At 40.1% G+C, this 17,566-nt stretch overlaps 1 pseudogene; it reads left to right on the forward strand.

Moving 5' to 3' along the window:
- Positions 1-1,635: 1,635 nt before the first annotated feature.
- Positions 1,636-14,157, forward strand: LOC112553676 (annotated as a pseudogene).
- The last annotated feature ends 3,409 nt before the right edge of the window (positions 14,158-17,566 follow it).

Here is a 17,566-nt window from a genome sequence, read left to right on the forward strand (position 1 = left end):
TACCACCCTAGTACCTCTCATAACAGATAGCGAATCGTACCTCTCACCAAGGATCGCGTACCTCTATGTCTCCCAGAACAGTGTACCTCTTTCATACCTCCTATAACAAAGTATCTCTCTCATTACTTCCAATAACAGAGTATCTTTCTTGGTTTTTTCGAGAAAGTTGACCGAGGAGAAATATTGGCGTATGGCTTTATCTTCACCCTTTGTTGTACCGTAGAGAATAGGGGCAGCTGGTTGGATGTGGTTGGGAGAAGAGAGATTTTGAGAGCCACAGAATGAACAGAAGAATAAGGGACACGAGTCAAAGAACGCAGAATGAGAGAGGAAAGTTGGAGGGGGGAATTAGCGAGAAAAATAGGCGAGAGAGGATGAGAAAAACTGTACTTTACATCGATTGGAGAGCAGGATATTTGATGCTTTAAATTTACTGGCCGTGTTGTAAACGTGTCAGATGGCTGTGTCAAGCAGGTCGGAGCATTGTAGACCAAGACGTTACCCTTTGCGAGACCCAAGTCGAGGTGAGAGACTCGTAAGTGCTCCTCCCAGCACTGAATACCACCCTGTGAGACATGTTCATAGCAACCGTGCACAACAGAAGAGGACATGCGCAGATAGCCCATAAAAACAAGTTACATAAACGTAGGACTTTTGCAGAAAGAAGGGTATTCAGTACGATACTCAACATGCTGGTCTCATTTTCCTTTGTATGCCATTCGATCCTCGACAATACTTTTGATATTTTTTTTTTACCGAAGCCAAGTCTGTCATATTTTGGGGTTTTATGGTTTTTAGGGAGGCAGTTTTGAGGCTTTTCATTTTCCTTGATGGGTCGGCGAGCTGACTTCACGAAGGCTTTCGCCAACACGCGTCATAGGCCCTTCCGAAGAAGGAACTTCCCGTCCAGGCTATCGAAGTGCTTGAGTTGCATTTGTGGTTTCTGTAGCAGGGGTTGTTTTACAGGGTGGGGTTGCTAGCCTCACCCCCAACCCTCCTCCTTCATCCGGGCTTGGCACCGGCAGGTTACCCGTGGGATTTCCAGGCGGAGTTTTTCTTTTCCTCATTCCCACGTAATTAGGGATTTCTTCTGGGAAAAGCTCCTATAGCGTTGTTGGGTTCTTAATAGGGAACTGCGATTCAAAAAGGAGTCAAGAACTGCTGCTTTATTCCACTGCATTTTTTGCAGAGAGGGACCATTAGCACAAAGGTACTCGAGGGCGTGATTCATTCCATGACATGCAGGATTAAGGAATAACCAAAGTGCTTTTCATATCTCATCAATTGCTTGCTTGGACCTACGCAGCAGTCTTCTCTACCGAGCGTCGATCAGCTGAGATTGGACGGAGACAGGAGTTTATTGCGTACGTAAAGAACCGCAGAATCCAGAAATGCAGACGTAAATTATGTAAGGTCAAGTTCATTGCTCACTCGACCTGCTGTTTCATACTCCCCAACCCTACCACAATCCAGGATTCTGTACACCTTTATAAATTTTTCTGTGCGATACCTCGTGTCCTACATTCCGTGTCTAACAAAAAAAGTTACTAGAGTCCTACACGCTAGTTTGTAAACTACATTTTTAAGGTTAATTGTAAAAGTTTAGTAAAATAATTAAATGAATAGCAACCCTGCATACAACATCAATTAAACGTTTCAAAAGACTAGGAAATTAATTCTACGCCTTTCAAAATGTCCGTTCCCCGCTTCCCACACCAGATGAAAACATAGTAGACGCTATAAAGTGTTCAGATGTTCTCGTTGTCCAAACATTCACCGCCCGAGCTAATCGGAACGTCGGGCTCTAAGTGGTAAACGAGACTTTGCTCTCGAGGTAACAAAATAATATACTCTGCCATACATTTATGGCGCTTGAAGCTACTCACAAAAGCAATAATTTATAACCTTGCAAGTCATGCCCCATGGCTTTGGACAGCCATCTAGAGAACGCCCCTGCCTGGACAGCTGGAGGCACCTTAAAAGTGAGAGCAACACAAAGGCCTTCTGCATTCTTCAGTCCCAGGCAAACATGGCGGTAGGTACAGGCTAATATTTCTTGCAAGATGTTTTAATATCAAATTTAACTCATTCACCTGTCTTCATTCCAGACAGACGTGGCAGTATGTAGAGGATAATTTTTTGCGAGACATCTTACTTATATATTTTTTTGGTTTCCAGGTTAACATGGTCTATGTAAAAAAATGCTTTTAGGGCATTATAAATAAATATACACATTTTAATTTTAATCTGCTGATCAGTTTTTGCTTTCAATTAGAGTGCGGTATATAGATGATGCCATTTTGGCAGGCCTTTTTCATATTAACTTTCATTCTTTCTACAAAGTTTTAATTCCTTAGGAACGTTGGTACTTTTTTTTTGAGTTTCACTTTTCTTGTTCTATTTTTAAGGTATTATTCCTAATGACGTATTGTGTTTAAATATTATATATATTTTTTTATTAAAAATTTAGAGAATCGATTAGCAGTGTAATTTTTTTAGGTTTTGGAAAATGTATTATTAGAAATTATTAAAACACTTATGAAAATAGGTTTCACTGTCGGCAGCAACTCTAAAATCGTCTTAAGCAAAAAAAAAAAAAATCAGGTTTTTGATTACAATTTATGTACTAAATCATTAAAATTAAATATCCTGTAAGAGAAACCAAGATGGACGAACAAAGGACAAAGGTTACTTTCTACCTTCTGAAGCAAAGTGTGACTTTTAAATGTTTTGAAATTGTGCGAAGGGTGCGACCAAACAACTTTTTTAAAAAATATATATAGATTTTTGAAAACGTACGCATCTCTAAGTTTAGCGATATTCTTGCACGCACAGCTGAGAACAGCACCGAGGTTTGTATAGGCAAGCGAAAGAAACAGTGAGATCAAAGAGGTTATTTTCTTTGGTGATATCCTTATAAGAGAGACAGAAGCAGCGAGAATCTTAAACTGCCGAGACCAGCCCAGACAGTTTTACTAGCGACTGAGGTCACGAGTGTGTCATGAAACAGTCAAGCAGTGCTGAATTCTCTGTTTCTGCGGATATCAAGCAAGGGAATAGTGAAGCTGCTGCTTATTTTCACTGTTCCATCTGTAGGTGTAATGTTACATGCAGTAGGTCACTCCTATGCTCATCTTGCCTGTCCCCTGTCTCTTTTGTCCTCTCACCGAGACACTCCACTTTTTCAACGATGCAAAAATCTGAGGGAAATAAAGCACTTTCGCCGCACAATAGTGTCATAGATATGATTACACGAGGCCAGCTATCCACTTGAAAGCATGACGTTGCCAGAAATTATGATCATAAACCTTATCACACTTTAAGCCTTATGACTGTAACAAAGAAACGCGGTCTGTGTGTGAGAGAAAGGAGAGTGAGTTGAAAGAGAGAGAGAGTATGTGTGAGTTGTGAGAGTGAGTGTGTGTGTGTGCGGGAGCGGCTCTAGGACAAAATGGTTTGATTAATACATTCAATTCTTTCAGATTTAGCGCATTAGTAATTAGTATTAGGTTGTTTTTACTGTCGCATACTTCACCTATGTGTTCTTTTATTTCCCACCATCTACTAGCCATAAATAAAAGTCAATGGCGTCCTCATGAGAGCATGAAATAAAAGCCGTCACATTTACTATCATGCGAGAGGCGAAGTTGAGTTCGTAGGATGTCAAATAATTGGCGGATTTTGGCAACAGCACATCGAGAAGAATCCGTAGAGACAGCTACGAAAAACAAGGGGGTACCTTTCAGTGTCATCAAGTACCTTCTATGCGTCTCTTTTGTTACGACGGATCTGTATCTTTATTTTGTCAAGTTTATTAAACATTGTTCAACTTATTATATATTCATATCCTTCCATTATCGCTTTCTTTACTGCAAGACCCGACATGAATAATATGACCTCTCCCTCCCATCAAAAATTTGATAATGGCCATTCCTATGAGTTGTTTGTTGCTGCTTTTTTTAATTGCAGCGCTTGACATCACATTGCTAGAACTCCTTCATGGTAAACAAACAATATTTAAACCAATTGCAGTAGGATCTGAAGATTTCATTACACTTTGAACACATGCTGAAAGGACTCAGCAGAAACGTATATTTCTTGAAACTCCAATTTATCTTCAAACAGAATGATTATGTTAGCCATAAGTGGCATGAGCGGTTTGTGACGCAGCTTTTCATCCAAATTCTGACGATACATTATGTAACTCTCGTCTCTTTTTCTCTCTTGTTTCTCTGGCCGAAGGTAATTTCAGTTTTCAGGCTCATGATGACATAAATTCATAGCTAGCACGCGCATGAAGTGATGTATGATCCGGTCTTCCACAGGGCGAGCGCGTGCAGTGGGGGAGGCAAATCGAGTTTATTCTGACACTAGTAGGTTACGCTGTTGGCCTGGGCAACGTCTGGCGCTTCCCCTACCTGTGCTACAGAAATGGCGGAGGTGCGTACTTTCTGTCAACAGTTAGACTGAGGTGTATTGTGCCGAGCTAGTATTATGTAGCCTTTCTGAACCGGGAACGTCCTTTTGATGAAACGAAATAATTGTAACAGTAATGAAAATACTATTTTAAAACATTTTCATTGTGTTATTTTATGTATCTATATATTTTTGTTATTTACAATTATTTATATTCATTATGTTTTTTTAAATTTACAATTATTTATGTTCATTACAATTATAACAAATAAAAGACCTAATATACAGATATATATATATATGACGTTTGTAAAATTAATATGACCGATAGGTAAAGAAGTACACTGAAGACAAAAGAGTTATAGACTTGATCAGGTAGTGCACGAGGACAGGATGTGATAACCGTCGTCTTTGACTTGTCCGTAACGGCAGGAGAACAACAATCTTGCTAACGTTGTTTCTATGACATTTCTGTAACGTACAGGTGCCTTCCTTGTCCCTTACGTCATCAGCCTCGTCTTGCTGGGAATTCCCTCTCTTCGCCTTGGAGCTCTCCTTCGGCCAGTACGGCCAGAAAGGTCCTCTCAGTATCTGGGACGTGAACCCTATTGCCAGGGGTAAGTAACCCAGTGTCTTTGTCACTTGCATTAGATCGCTTACTGCGTTGCATGGCTGTTTAGACACTAAAATTAGCAGGAATGACTGTCAGCAGACGTTTACTAGGAGGTGAATTGAGTACTGTTTTTTTTAACTAAAAATACTTAGCAATTAAAATGCAAAATAATGCACAATACTTACAGAAAAACTGTGTGCATTCTGTGTCTGTATGCAGGTATAGGCTTCGCTTCGATTACCGTCTCTGGTATTCTGATGATCTACTACAGCGTCGTCATCGCATGGGGCCTTCGCTTCCTCATCGCCTCGCTGACCGACCACCTGCCCTGGATAGACTGCAAGAGCTGCGACTGTCTCATGTATTCGCAGAATCTTACAGAGGCAGAAAAGGAAGTCTTCAGGACGAACAACTCATTCGGATTAGACTGCAGTGAGTGGACAACAACAGCTTTTGAGAGTGAACTAGTATACGAAAGCAGTCTTCTCCACAAAAATTTCCCTTTGCTGTTACAACTTGTCAATACAAGAATAGTTGTACCAGGATAGTTCTGGTCTACGCCTTGTTTGCAGACGTGCACAAGTTCGTGCTTCGTTGCAGTCGCAAATGAAGTCGGCCTCTCTAGCGCGCTAAAGCTACAAAACTAATATTAGACATTTTGAGAATTGTGACCGTATACAACCTTTTCTGGTTAACTTTAATCATTTAAACTTAAGCTAGTCATTGCCTGTGATATAACAATGGTAAGCAATTATTTGTCGATTAAAACATTTCTGATGTCGTGCTTTCAATGTTTTACAAGCTCTAGTTGCTAGTTTTTTAAACTTTGTACACTGGCGCTGGTGTATACTAAGTATGCTGATCTATTTTGATTTCAGCCAACGTCACACTTCCAGATGAACCAGTGTCTCCCAGCGAAGTCTACTACACGTAAGCGCCATGATATGATTATAAAGACAACATTGGGGTGTCCTTACAGTGTTGACAACATAGTGACGGTTTTTATTAAAAAAAAGCACCATTCTTAACTGGAAAAATATGGAGGAAACGTTTGATCAAGCATGTAAAATTTCGCTAAATTTGTTCAGACTTTTGTCCACATGTACATTTGTTTAGATAAGACCATAGTGGTGTATAGACCTCGTTCTGGTATTCTTTCTATAAATATCCCTTAGTAGCGTGCTGACATCTGGAAATGTATATTTTTGTTATAGACCTCTTTTCCAAAACTCTGATACTAGCGTTGACACTGCGATATGTATGCTGAGGGAATGCGTAGATGTGTGTATGTGTGATTTTTGCGAACGTATGCGTGGGAGTGGGGGAGGTAAAGAGAGTAGGGAAGTAGCAGCGAAATGAAAGTGAGAAGAATAATGATGACCCTTTCTTTGCTCATTCATCTGATCAGGAAGGAAATCTTGTGGATGTCAGATGGTATCGATCAAGGTGGGACAGTGCAGTGGGAGCTACTGCTGTGTAACCTGGCATGCTTTGCCATTGTGTTTGGCGTTCTCTACAAAGGCATCCAGTCCCTGGGCAAGGTCAGGACACTGCAGGCAACACTGTTGACGGCTTATAGTGTTGCCAAGAAAGTCTCACGTGGGACACAAGAGAGAATCACTGACTTTCTTCATTTCCCTTTCTTGACGTCTATCTATCTTGGCGTCTGTTCATGTTTCTGACAGTCTAACTCTTTAACTGTGATAAACTTCACTGTGGAAAAATAGTTACGAGAGAAACGTAATGTCCAGACTGTTGTACTTATATGTTATTACGCTTTTCCTTTCTCAATCTTCATTTTGCATTTTAGTACATTGTACCCTTGTACCAAAAGCAATGTACGTCATGCGCTAATTGTGCTGCAGGTTATGCTTCACGTACTCATGGTGTTGCAGGTGGTGTACTTCACGTCGCTGTTTCCCTACGTGTTGTTGACGATCTTACTTGTCAGAGTCGCCATGCTGGATGGCGCGCACGAAGGCGTCAAATACTATCTGACTCCTCGATGGGATAGTCTCAGTGACGCTTCGGTAAGAACTCGTTTGTGCTTGTTTCACGTCTTAATTAAGTCTCATTAGCTGCCTTATCAAGTCTTCGTTACGGTCTAACGACGTTTTGCGACCCTTGAGCTCCGCCCTCGTCATACATTGCGATACTCCATGACGTCGTTAGTGTAGCTTTAGAGGAGTGCAAGGTGGTGGCGTTCTGGTATGACAGAAGGATATGTAAAAGCAAATAAGCCAGGAGTAGGAAACCTTTCCTACTCCAAGAGCAATATTGATAGTTATAATTTCATTCGCCGGACATAAAAAATTATCTACTTAAAAATTAGCTTGCTATTTTTGGTTAAGGTGTAGTTTCGCCACAGTGTGTTAACACTTTTGCACTGTTGTCTTCTGAGTAAAATGTGTTTATAATTAGGAAGTTCCTAGAGGAGACAGAGTATATAGTATGATGGAATTGAGATGTGGAAGCAGTGAAAACTGTACGGCCAGAGAGTCACATGACAGTACAGAAAAAACAATTTTCACTGAATCCTTGAACTTTGTTTCCCATTACCTTTCTTTACCTGTTTGTTAAACCGCGAGGTTTTTTGTTTTGTTTTTTTTCGTTTTTGTATTGCTAAGCATACTGAAAACATTTTCCCTGACTAATCATCCATTGTCTTTGCTGGCCACATATGTGAACAGGCTTGGAGTGATGCGGCAGTTCAAATCTTCTTCTCCCTCAGCTGTTGTAGCGGTGGGCTCATTGCTATGGCCAGCTACAATAACTTCAAGAATAATGTCATCAGGTGAGCTAAGTTCGTTTTATGTCGTTATACCCATGTACCAGCCTGTTCATTAATTCCGATCTCACATCAATCAGTTTCTCACTAAGCAGCAACTGTACTGCACGAGCGTTCGTTCATAAGTTAAGACACATTTTCCCTTAAAATTTATAATCTCTCGTGTGACTCTCGTGGCCAGGGCAGTGATTTCAAGTGCGGTAAACGGAGCTTCTAGGTGCTGATACGTGGTGTGACTTAAAACTATGTGCTGGTAAGGGGTGCCACGTAGTTAGGCGCTTGTACGGGATATCAGGTATTGTTAGGTGCTAGCACGTGATGTCAGGTGCAGTTATATATGTAGTGTTAGGTGCAATCAAGTGCTGTTAGGCACTTGTAGTTACTGGCAGATGCTGTCACGTCATGTCAGATGCCAAGAATCTTCATCTTTTAACAGGGACGCCATCATGGTGCCAATAATCAACTGTTCGACGAGTTTCTATGCCGGTTTCGTGGTCTTCTCAACCCTTGGCTATATGGCCAATGTGAAAGGAACAGACGTGGGCAGTGTAACCAAAGGAGGTAAGAGAGAGAACGAGTACATCTCCGCTACTGCATGTAGCAATAGATGGAGTTCTTTCCATGGGACTTTTTCTCTTTACCTTTACCTACAGCTTAAACGAGACTGTTTTCAGCAACAGTTTCAACCTGATCTTTAATTTACATGCGACATGCTTCAAATTTTAGCTTCACTTTGATCTGAAATTTAAAAAGAGGAAAGTACACGAATTCTTTTGTTTGTCATTTCTTTGTAGGTTTTTTTTTTAAAAAAAAAAACATTGCATATTTGATCTTTGGTATTTAGGTAAGTGAACCCAACCGTAACCATACCCTTAACTTATTTGCTGGTTGACTGGCCCATGGGGCCTGACCCACTGTGTTTCTTGATTGCATCATAACCTCAACAGTGGCGTAGGAATAGGGAGAGGGAAACAAGGGGGGCATCCGGTGCCTCAAAGAAGATACTGAGGAGGCAAGAATGCGAACGTCGTCTACTGTCAGCATGAAGTTGCTCTCATACAAAGCCGAACATCTTCCCACGCCACTGTCTAAGCCTTACAGTCACTTACTGTAATCAACACATCACCGAACACAGTCCTCTGGCCTTCTTTCGCAAACACAATGCTATTAGTTTTTTTTTATCCACGTATCCACCCAAGAAACATGCCCACAAATATCATGCACCATGCGTCGAAACTGCAGTCCACAATCCTCTGATTTTCTCATTCTATAGGAAATCAGAGGACAACAGTAGAAACTTCTTGGTACGCAAAGAGAATTACCATTGAGACCAAAAACGCATTTTATTTTCAAATTTTTCATTATGTTATTTATTCTTACTTTTTTGGTGGAAAATATTTCTACGCTCACCCTATTCTAATGTTTTTGTTAATTATTTAGTCGTTTTCAAGATCTCTGCTTATGAACACCATACGCAAGTTTTAAAAATTGGAATCGTTGTAAACGTCATGTTACAACAAAACTCAGCGCTTTGTTATAAATGATTATGATCGAACTTTGGATTTGTTCTTTAGGCCCCGGTCTGGCGTTCATCGTGTACCCAGAAGCCATCGCTCAAATGCCTGTGTCCCCTTTGTGGGCCATTTTCTTTTTCATTATGCTGTGTATGCTGGGCTTCAGCTCTCAGGTAACAGCTCTTGCCTACTTTCCATTGATATACTACCTTTCATGGAGGTTAACGTCGAGAAGTTGCCCCGCCGTTATCTTTCCTTTAGGCACCCCGTTAATATTTCTCTCGCACTCATTGCGTTTTCTTTATCTTGAGCATCAGCAGTATATTGTAGCTTGACAGAGAAACAGGCCTTTTGACAGCCTGTCAAGATGCTGTTCCACACACCGAAACCTACTTACGATTTGGAAGTCAGTGTACCTATGTATCTGCCTATGCAAAAAGCTGTACATGTATAATTTACTTGTTTTTTTTTTTTTACATTTTCCGTTTCAGTGTTTTATATGTAGATAATATTCCTAAAAGATCTAAGTGAATAAAGTTTCATTAAGTTTTAGACTATCTAACATAAAAATGCATAGAGTCCTTCTGATGAATGTGAGAGGCTTCCTGCTCTCTCTCTCACACACACACACAGACATACACACAACACACACGCATACACTGAGTGTTTCGAGAGTAAAAATAACAGGTTAAAAAAAGACAAACCCGAGTTCAACGTAGGCCCCATTACGAACTGGGGGATAATAACTGGGGGATAATAACTCGTCACTAATACGATGAAAAAATGAAAAACACGCAGGTTGTTTCCCTTTCAGTTTTCCACCGTTGAGACCGTGATCATGGCCTTCATTGACGAGTACCCGCAGTTTCTAAGCAACAAACGCCGTATCCTAGGTGTTTCGGATTGCGGTGTGCAGCGTCGCCTTCCTGCTGGGCATACCCATGATTACTGAGGTAGGCCTTTAGACACGCACCCACAGCGTTGACTTATAAGCTCATTGAAAACATCTGTTAAACTTGTGTGTTTGATCAAACTCTATACACCGTAAATCACGGTCCAGTTTGACTCTGAACGTGTCTTATTATTTAAACCGAAAGTAAAAAATGAAGAGAACGGCAATGACAATGACAGTGGATGATAAGAACAAAGCCAGTTCTTTATAAACGTTATTGGTAAGCAAGAAGTGTGTTTTTGTTTCACCGAATGGCCCATAGAGAGAAATCTACTATGTTCAGCTACAAAAGTAAATAAGGAACAAAATGCAGGAAACAATAAGAAATCAAAAGAAAATTCCGAGAGAATGTATAAGAATAATTACCAAGTTTGGAGTATCCTGGCTGGAATAAACATATTCACCTAATATTGATCTACTTAACGTATACGCAAATGTATTCACGCAGAGCAGTTCAGCTAATCGCATTTTCCTGATATACTTCTGTGATGATAGAACTCCATCATATCATCTTCCTAGTCACCTCGTTAAGTGTTGATTGTCTCCCAGAGTGGCTCTTACCTCCTGGACCTGGTGGATTCTGCTTTGCTAGGGTTTCCCATGCTGGTTGTGGGGCTGCTAGAGTTTATGGTGCTGATAACTCTTTATGGTGAGTCCAAGTAAAAAGCCAACTCTAGGTAAACTGTTATGGTGGTATAGTGTAATTTTTCCTAAGCATTTTACGTTTACTTGTCAATGTGACGAATATTCCTCACCCCAACTTTTCATTCTTCCTGTTTCCCACAACTTTGACAAAGCTGCGATGAATCTCACTTGAATTGCTGTTTAACAGGCTACAGAAACTTCGCTGACGACGTTCGATGCATGGTAGGAAGAGACCCGTACATCTACTTCAAGATATGCTGGGTGGCTGTGTCTCCTGTTCTGCTGACGGTATGAAGCTCATCTTCTGCGCTCGTCTTTGTACCATTTAGAGTATTTTTCCAGTTTTCATAGAAAAACGTGTGAAAAAGCTATATTTCGCCTTGTGAATTGTTGAAATAGAGTAATGATGCATTCAAGTATTCTTTCACTTTCTCTATCACACACACACACTACCTCTATCAGACATCTTATTAGACATATTGGCAAGATCGTAAGGGATCAAATTATCAAGAGCTAACAGAAACAATACTTTCATCTACTGCGCAGGCTGTCATCATCTTCAAGGGCTTCCAGTTTACACCACAAACTCCAGAATGGGCGAATCTCTTGTACTGGCTCATCGCCATTTTCCCCATCGCCCTAATTGTGCTCTGGGGCTGTTTCTACATTTGTGCAAATTCAGCGGTATGTTACTTGTCATTTGTTTACTCAATTGGAACCTAAGAGTCTGTAGGAAGTCCTGTTCTCCTTTATAGTTACATTAGTCCCATGATACGTATGAAAAGGGATGGTATGTTCATTGAACATCTAAATAAGCCACTATGTAGAGGGGTGGATGTATTTTTAAGTAGAGATCTCGACCACTCTAATAAATTGTGGAAAATTCCCCTTTATTAGCATTAGGACACCAAGGTGTGTAAACAAGAATAAGCGTTCAACCTAACATAAAAATACTGATAATCCGGATTTATCAGCATTTTGTAAGACAGTTTGTGTGAGCAATATATTACAAAATGACATGAAATTTTGTAGATTTCGTGATTGTCAATCTGTGGAAGTTTTACAGTGAATTTTTGACGTGTTTGTTGGCGGCCTTCTGATGTCAGTCTGAGTCTTTGGAATCTTTATGTTTACCAAGCAGTCAAACCATTTCTTTAAAATAAACTTTCTTGCAATTCTGATGACTCATTGCGAGGAAAGGCCTTTGCCTTCATATGGCCTCAACTGACCTTTAAACATAGTCTCTTAAAATCTTGATTTATTTTTCTAGATTTACTCATAGCTAATTAATCGCATTAAGCTTTCCCATTCGTTGTTGTCGTCATCATTTATTGTCTTTACTGTCAGTATCACTAGTACAAATAGAAACATACTGAAAGTTAATTTTCTTTTGTCTGTGTAGTTGACTCAACCAACTGCAGCTTGGTTCGCGCGTAGACAGACAGGTTCAAAGATAGAGATGTCCGTTGACGTGTCAAAAGAGGATTCTCCTGACAGCATAGAGAAAGGCAAAGGTGGCGATGAGAAGGGTACCAACAGCCAGTCAGGCTCCAGCAATGGTGTCTTCACGGTGAAAGTATTACCAATGGAAGAAGTGCGCGACCTGGATAATGACACTCCGTACGACATGCTGGAAACCATCACCAAGGCAGGTTCCAATAAGTGGGCCACTCCTGACAGCCCCAGCGGCCACGCCTACTTCAACAATGCCTACAACCCGAGAGGAGACGAGGAGATCTCCTTGACAAAAATGTAGCCAAAGGGGTAGGTGATGGATCAAGCCAGACGGCATCTACGTCACAGCACTTCACTCAAGCAGTCACTGATCACGATGGTGATACAGCACGTGCATGGAGGAGACCACAGCAGCTTGTTTGGACTCGATATCACCCTCCTCACAACTTTTGTAACTCTTTTACCCATGAAATTGCCGATAACGACGTTTGCCACGAAGTACAAATGTGTGTGTGTGTGTACCTGTTGCGCGTGCGTGCGTGCATCACAATTTTACGTATTTCAATAGGTTTCTGATCAAAGAAAATCTTTTTTGGAATGTCTTTAGAAGTGATTAGCAGTCTCAGAGAAATGGACAAGTCATTTCCAATATATGAAGCATGAGTGACTGGAAGTGCAGCTGCACTCTTGACTGCTTTAGAATTCGAACAGCATGAAGTCTTCACCTCTTAAAACTATAAGAGATAGTACATCTCGAGTGACCCACTTCTTTTAAAAGAAGTCTTAAATCCACATAAACATGTCTCGATAAGATTTCTACCCAATATTTTTACTTCTACAATTAAGATTGAATGAGGTCAGATCTTACAAGCAGTCCCGCTTTTTCTAATCTTCACACATGGCGTTTGTGTCATTGTACACCTGATGTACTAGTTACCGAGTCCGAGTTTTCAGTAGCACAAGATTGGAAACCTTCTTATGTCTTTGTTTTATATTAAGGTGCCTTAGATTTTGCCCTTATTCAGTATGATTCTTCAGTGAATGTTCAAAATAGGCAACAGAGTGCAGTTAAAGGTTTTAAGTTTTGGGACTGAACAAAAAATTACACATACAAAGATACATTCAGATGTGATACTTTCGCGGTAGCAATACAGCGAGGCATGCTGCGTGGTAGCGTCAAATAAAAAAAAAAAATTTGGTCAGTTCGACTATTACAGTCTACAAAACGTGGAGTTGTCAGTCCAACGTGTGCCTGTAATCGTGTACCAATTTGTACAGGATCTTGTGACCTTTTTATTACGATAATAATATAGATCATGTTTTGTAAGCAGATACTTCGCGCGTTTAAAAAGATTCCTCAACATGATGTCAAGAAATTTTATACATCATTGTGTACCGAAGCAATAATGGTATTAAGCATTTTGAACAGATCGGGAAGTCATCAGACGCTATCTTGGTAGTTCAATTCTTCATAATATATGGAGAGCATGCTGATCAAGTGTGTACACAATTGTCCTGTGTGTGAAGACTAAATTCCTACCGCCTAAAGTCATTATAAATCAAGGCAATGAGTATCAGAAAGGCAAACTCGTTGTATAATGCATATTGGCTCAACTCGACATCAGCTACAATGATGGCATCTCATCATGTCTCTGCTACATAGACGTAAGGCGACGCCTGGCAATCGCTGAGTGAGACTCACTGGGTAGAGTCGATGGGGTGGGCTGGTATGATTTGGACGCAAATAAAACATGTATACGACAGACACTCGAAATGCATTTTTTAGATATGCTGGAAGAAGGTTTGCAAACTGTGTGTGTGTGTATGAGAGAGTGTGTTCTGTGAACTAATCTAAAAATGGCTGAGTATTCTGTCTTAACATACTTAACATTCAACCTATCGAAATGTGATAGTAGAGTGAGTTAATTACTCAGAATGTTAAACTTTCCATCATCAATGTATCAACAAGTGCAGGTTCTTTGCTACGCGTGTTTAAAGTGTTTGCTGTTAAAGGAACTTTGTTCCTTTGCTTCGTTTGATCAAGTTTTTTTTTTAAATTAGACAAAACCTTTATCTGCACGAAGCACGCCCCCCCCCTTCCCAAATGATATTGTGTACCTGCACATGCATAGCTAACATACAGACCCAAACATGCAGGTAGACAATCCCACAGACCCAGCATACACATGCATCGAGGATCTAACACATCTAAACAGACAAACTCACAGGCATAAACATATGCATAGATAAACACCCTCCCTAAATTACATACAAGCTTACATACTAAACATACTCAAATCTAAGCGTCCACATAAACAAAGACATGCAGACATACTCATGCACTAAAAACTCACGTACACGAGACTCACTGACCAAACATATTTACAGACTCAAACACGCAAAGGAACTCACAGATCCTAACGTGTAGATAAAGTCACGTGCACAGACATGCACATCCAAACGAACATGCATTCATTCTCAAGAATACACAGGTGAGTACATACAGACGTATTCAACACTGTTCACTCACTCGCAGTGTGCACAGCATTACACAACCCTGTCTTGGCCAATCAGGTGTGAGGTCAAAGAGACATTACACGGCATGACCTTTGTTGCCCTCTTGTGGCCTGGAGTATAAACTAAAGTACAGACTCCACCGCCTGAACTGATAAAAGTGTCGAGTCTTGTCATGGATATCGCTGAGTGACAAACTGCTGTGGACAAAGTTTTTTAAATCCTAACATCCGAGCCAGTTATGTCTGTCTCTCCCTGTGTGAGTGTGTAAAACCGTGTTTTCAAATTTCAGTCTAGCAGACATCGAACAAAACTTGTTTTCGGTACACAAGAGGACAGACTTTTTCTCTAGCCACTGATCGTTAAGGTCATCTCCGTTTCGTTCGCATAAATTGTAATAACCAAAGATGTTCTTACATAGTGTCATCTAGAAGAGCACAGATCGAAAAGAAAGACTTACTGGCAATCACAACAGGTATGTTGTGCCTCGCTAACCCAGTTGCAGGATAAATATTCTGACGACAACGAAATGCTACCTACAAGTATAGACTGAAAAGTCATCCACGAAATTCTGTGGAAATCCGTTTCATCATTAAAAAAATAATCAAGCAGCTCTTGAGCGAGCTAATAGACGCTTTGCATGTAGATGGTTTCAGCTTATGGGCTATTGGTTTAAATAGCGAGGGGAAAAAACTTGCAAAAAGAAAAAAATCTAGAGTATTGATATGCGATATGAGAGTTTAATTCTATATCATTTTACAGAATGTACACATAATTTATACTTTCAAACCCATATTAAGATATTCAAGTTCTAAATCTGCTTTCTTGATGTACAGGAACTTCAAGAGGTTTGTAGTGAACAAAGTTAATGTAACAATTGCAAAAGGCCTAGTTCTAAAATTAGATGTTCCAGCTGAAAACCCTAATATCGGCATCTGAAATGTGAATGCTATTTTTTTTAAAAAAAAAAGATTAAAGATCCATGATACTTTATTCTCCCCCCACTTCCCACTCAGGGCTATTGAGATTTTCAAAAGTCAATTATGCGCATAGCATACAATGTACAACATATATAACATCAAATGTATAATATAAGAATATTAGCACCAATCTGCACGTGTTCACGAGCAAATTCTTGAGCAAGGATAGATGTTATTATTAGCGCAACTGTGTACCCGGCCCCAGGATGACAGCTACCCTTAACTGTCTGTATATATGACAAACGGAAGCATGATAACGTGGGGTACTTTTATCGAGGAACAATTTTTAAGTAGTTAATATTAGCACATGTTAAAAACTAACATCGGTTTTATCTCTCTCACCACTTGTCCCTACCTCTTGTCAATAGTTGTGTGTGTGTGTGTGAGAGAGAGTCTTTAGCTCTGCGCAAACATTACATTTTTTCAATAAGAAAACAAGGCTTCAAAATATTTTGCACATTCTAGATTAGATGCTGTAGGTAAAATAAAATACATTCAGTTCTTAAAATCTGGGATTTATTCCCCTAGTACAGGTTGTAGTACCATCAATACGGGCAAAACCTTTCTGATAAAAAGCTGCTAGCCAATATTTAATATACTTTTTGTATATGACATTTCTGCCCTTGACATTTAACAAAAAATTGGGACAAAGTCACAGTGAAGTATCTCTTTAAGTTGCCAATAACCACCTACAGTTATCGGATGGTTATAAGGGTTACTTGTGTTGGCACTAGATCACCTACTAATTGTTATTACTTTGATTGTATTTATTTATTGATGGAAAAGAAATTGAAGTATTTACCAAAAATAAGAACATGTTTGTCTGACGAACTCAGTTATGGTCATTAACTTCAAACCCGACAGGAACACCAACCCTTGGGGAAGCGAATAGCCGAGTGGTTAAAGCGCTGGTATCCGAACTGAAAGACACGCTGGTTCGAACCCGAGTAGCGCAGCAGATTTTCCCAGTCGACCGAGCCGGCAGGAATGGGTATCTGACTCTATAGAAGATTGGGAAGGTAAAGCAGCGAGGGAGAGTAGGCTGGCCCCTAGAAAAGGAGGTCTTTAATACCTCACTATCCAACGACCTGAAAAGGTTAGGGGACAACCTTTGACTTTGCGTTATCAACCCTTGGTAACAAATTATAGGGCATCAATTACTGTTCCTGCATAGATAGGCTCAGTATATACATGCATATGTACGGAAACTCAGTTTAGTCATTCGCTTTCTGTGGCTCTCCAGTGCTCTGTAAATGATGTCTTCAAAGGTTTCCTTTAAATTATTGTGGCCAGCTGCTTTTAAAATAAAAACCTTCATTAAATTAAAATTAAATTAAAAAATATTGTATTTGATGTCCTAATACCAGTGTACACTGTTTCTAGAATTTCGGCTATTTTGCCAGGGATTTGTTCAGAACATCTAAGAAGTGCTCAAGGAAATCTACTCTGGTTTGTACGTTTCTTCGAAAAGGAAGCTGATGTTGATCTTGAGTCAAACAGACAAAAAATATATATAATAAATACATAAAAATAGCCACTTCTTAGTTCGGCACCTGAAAGCCACTATTACCGACTCTCGGCAGAATGTCCTATTTGCTACCCGTCAAGTCTGATAGGAGTTCCGCAGAAGTGAAGTGACCTATGTTCTTCTCCACAGTTCTTGGCCCTCGCCAGATAACCAATGGCCGT

This window comes from Pomacea canaliculata, linkage group LG1 (assembly GCF_003073045.1).
Source record: "Pomacea canaliculata isolate SZHN2017 linkage group LG1, ASM307304v1, whole genome shotgun sequence".
NCBI lineage: Eukaryota > Metazoa > Mollusca > Gastropoda > Architaenioglossa > Ampullariidae > Pomacea > Pomacea canaliculata.